At 63.5% G+C, this 3,829-nt stretch overlaps 1 long non-coding RNA gene across 1 annotated transcript; it reads right to left on the reverse strand.

Moving 5' to 3' along the window:
* Positions 1-845: 845 nt before the first annotated feature.
* LOC104842201 lies at positions 846-1,642 on the reverse strand. Its single transcript, XR_775425.1, has 3 exons — positions 1,572-1,642; positions 1,432-1,497; positions 846-1,071 (listed from the first exon to the last, which is right to left on the reverse strand). It is a non-coding gene; the product is annotated as an uncharacterized LOC104842201 (long non-coding RNA).
* Between the last annotated feature and the right edge of the window lie 2,187 nt (positions 1,643-3,829).

Consider the following 3,829-nt stretch of genomic DNA (forward strand, 5'->3'; position numbering starts at 1 on the left):
CAGAAGCAAAACACAGCCCACGCACCTTCCTGTCACTTCCTCACGCTCCCAGCGCCCACCGCTCTGCAGCCATGTGCTGCATTTAACCCACACAGGGCTTATTCACGGCTATGGTCATCTGCCCTCCTGGGTCTGGAGGTCATCGCAGATCCAAGCAAGGTGCTCCCCAAAAATGGGCTGGAAAAAAGTGCTCAGAGATCATGCCTGTGGCAGGACGAACCAGGCACCATAGCTGGAGGTCTTTGGCATGGGGAGGCTGCAGGGAAAGCATCCCTTTGGGGATGGATCTGCTCTGCAAGTGGATTGGGATTTGCAAAGCATGAGCTCTTGGTGGGCAGGGAGGGGCTTGTCCCTGCCCATGAGACAGCCATGTCCCCACTGGGGTTCAGCCAGGTGCCTTTCAGCAGCAGCTCAGGGCAGGCAAGCTGCCAGCCTATGCCACCCCCCACGCTTGCTCCCACAAGCTTTTTCACCCAGATGAAGCCCCAGGGTGTGGGAGCCCAGGATGGTGCACAGACACCTGCCACAAAGCCAGAGAATGGCAGGACAGGGCTGGAGAACCCCCTGCCCCACACCTCCCAGCATGTCACCCCTGTCCTCACTAGGGGAGCAGTACCTTAAAAATGCCCAGAACCACCCCACATGGAGGATGAGGGCTGTCCCCCACCCAGGGAACCTGTTTTTTTCTCCCCCAAGGAAGCGCAGAGCCCACTCAGGGAAGGCCATGGGGGTGTTCCCAAGCAGCCCCCCACCACCCCAAGGCAACAATTCCCCCACAGGAGTCACAAACAGCAACAGTGCTCAGCCTCCAGCCCTGCCCAAGAGCAACACACATACCTCCAGTCAAACTCCTTTATTTCCATCCAGTTTCACTACCGGTACAGAAGATACAAAATATGAAAAAATAGGCTTTTTTGTGCCCCCCACCCCCCCATCCCTGAAGCATGCTGGCTATTTACAGGCAGAGGTGAGCAGCTCAGTGGCAGCAGCTGCACTTGCTGCTAGCCGGCTCCTTGCACACGCAGCCCTTGGCACAGTTGCTGCAGCTTGCGGGGCAGCAGGAGCAGCAGCCTGGGGGGGATGATACACGAGAATTAGGGGGTGGGTGGGAAGAGATGGGGGTCCCATGGGACAGGGGCACCCTATGGAGAGTGGGACCCCCCCCCCACGGGCAGGGCTGTGATCCCAATGGGGCAGCGGTTGGGGGTTCTACAGGGCAGGGGCGCCCCCAAAAGGGGAGTGGGGGGAGGTCTCCAGGGGGCGGGATCCCCATGAGGGTCCTGCAGGGCAGGGGCACCCCGCTGGGGAACGGTGGGGTCTCCACAGGGGATCCTACAGGGCAAGGGGGGGGATTCTCTATGAGGCAAGGGTGAGGCAGCCCCCCTCCAGAGAGACTGGGCCCTCCACCCCCAGGCTGAGCCCCCCACTCACTCTTGCGACAGCTCCGGCAGCGGCAGTTCTTGCACTTGCAGGACCCGGCACAGGAGCAGGAGTCACCTGGGGCGGGAGAGCGGCCGTTAGCCGAGGGACAGGACGGGACCGGCCGGGCACAGCCGGGACGGAGCACTTACCGGCGGCACACGTGCAGTCCTGGGGGTCCATGGTTTGGCTCCGTTTGGTTCAGCTCGGTCGCGTTCGCCTCGGTCAGTCTGGGCTCGCAGCAGTACGGACACGCTCCGACCGCGCGGTATTTATGAGGTGGAGGCGCGGGGCGGTGCTCGGCGCTGCGCACGGCGGGGCGGGACCGCGCTCCCGCGGGGCCGTGCTCAGCGCGGGGCCGTGCTCACCCCGGGGCGGTGCCGTGGTGCCGTGCTCACCCCGGGGCCGGGCCGTGCTCAACCCGGGTCACGGCACTGTTGTCCCCGTCCCCCCCCGCCCCCCGGCTCCCAGCCCGCTGTGGGGAGGCCAGGGGATCCCACCCGCACCCATTTCTGCCCCCCCTCCCCGGCAGGGTGCTGCACCCTGGGGGGCCGAGATGCTAGAAGATGCCGGGGGGAGGGTGTGACAGCGCTGGCACGGCACTGCCACCAACTCTTGCACATTTGGGACAGCCCCGCAACACTGCCTGGCCCTTGCCAGCCCCGTGTGCCCACCGCCGGGGTGCAGCTCTGCCGCCCATGCTTGGGAAGGCCGCGGGGTGTACGTGGCTGTCCCCAGGGATGGGACAGTCTCAGCATCCTGCCGGAGAGTGGAGTGGCCCTGGGACAGCCCCCGTGGGGCTGGGGTGCTAGGCTGGCCCCCCAGGAGGGCTGAGCACTGGGGTGCAGCATTGGGATGCAGGGTGGGAGCGTGGCACAGCCAGCTGGGATCTGCTGGGAATCGTGGCTTCGTGGCACCGGTGGCACCCGTGTGTTTCCCCTTTGTCACAGCGTTTACGTGCCAAACCGGTTTCCACCATGCCCACAGCCAGCTCGGCACACGGCACAGAAAACTGCTGCTGGGCCAGGGACAGGCTGTCCTCACGCCTGCGCCCGCTGCTCTCAGTGGTGCTGGTGTTGCCAACAGGGCAAGCCTGGGCTCAGAGCTGGCCCTGAGGACGGGGGCCGTCCCGTGGAGCCCAGGCCAGCGGGTCCTGGGACCGTGAGGGGGTCAATTGCCCTGGGAGGTCGTCCCAGGGAACGGCTTGTGCTTGTTTGCAAAAACACAGAGGTGGTTTTTTTTTTTTTCCTGGCAGCGTTTTGCAGGCAGCAGCAAGGCAGTGTAAATATGAGGCTGAGCCAGCAGGCATCGCGCTCGCTGCTGGCTGAGCGGGACAGGAGGAGAGGTGAAATCACGGTGCACGTGTGGTCTTACCGCTCGTAAACAGGGGTTGTGAAATCGCCTCCCGGACACCGCCCCCCGCCCCCAGCACGGTGCTGCAGGCCGGTGCTGCCCCCCCCCCCCGCCCCGCCTCTGGCAGGGACGGGCTCTACTGCACCCCTCTGTAGGAAGGAGAGCTCCCTGCCACCCAAAGTGGGGACATGGGCCCCAACACGGGGCTGTAGCGAAAGCAGGGGGTGAATGTGGAGGGGCAGGGCTGCAGGGGAGGCGGAAGAATTCCCAGATTTCTGGGAATCCTGCATGTCACCCATGGAGGGGCTGTGCCAGATCCCGGGACACGTCGTTCCGCCTCCCCCAGTCACTGCGAGCAGGAAGGGGCAGCGCTGCGTCTCGACAGGACCGTGCGTGGAGCTGGGACGGGAAAAGAGCCCAGAAAATGCCCTGTTTCCCAATCGGGGCATTTCCACTGAATAATGAAGTCACGCCGCAGCAGGACAGGGAGGGATGAGCCATGACTCCCCCGAGCTATATGGGCTTGCCGAAATGCCGGGGTACAGGGCACGTGCCAGACATCAGCGGGGAGAGGGGACCTCGGGGGCTTTCCCCACGTCACTGCTGGTGCTCCGATTTCCCAGGGCTGGCAAGGAGTAGTTAATCCTGAGGCTGTGCCCTTGCAAGAGGAGTGCCAGGTCTAACTCTGACTTTAGAGCAGCCATAAAGCGAGCAGAGGAACGGCAGCTGCCCAGCACAGGTCTCAGGACTTGGTGCTGGGCTGCTGGGACCCCCGTCTACTCCCCACTTCCCATGCAGACAGGGGACAGCATCTGATAGCTGCTCTCCATCATGCTGCCGTGGGGCATGGGGACGGGCACAGGGCAGAGCCGTGGGGCAGGACCGATGCAAACCCACCAGGGACAGTGAGGCTGGGAGGATGCTGTGAGCCCTGCTGGTTAAACCACTTGTTTGGGGATAAATCCCATTAGCAACCTCTCCTTCCTGCTTGTTGTGGGCTCACCAACAATGTTTTTGCATGATTGGTGCTTAAATCTCTTTGGGTAGGAAGGAATAA

The sequence above is a fragment of the Haliaeetus leucocephalus genome, unplaced genomic scaffold (genome assembly GCF_000737465.1).
Source record: "Haliaeetus leucocephalus isolate CR32 unplaced genomic scaffold, Haliaeetus_leucocephalus-4.0 Scaffold92, whole genome shotgun sequence".
Classification (NCBI taxonomy): domain Eukaryota; kingdom Metazoa; phylum Chordata; class Aves; order Accipitriformes; family Accipitridae; genus Haliaeetus; species Haliaeetus leucocephalus.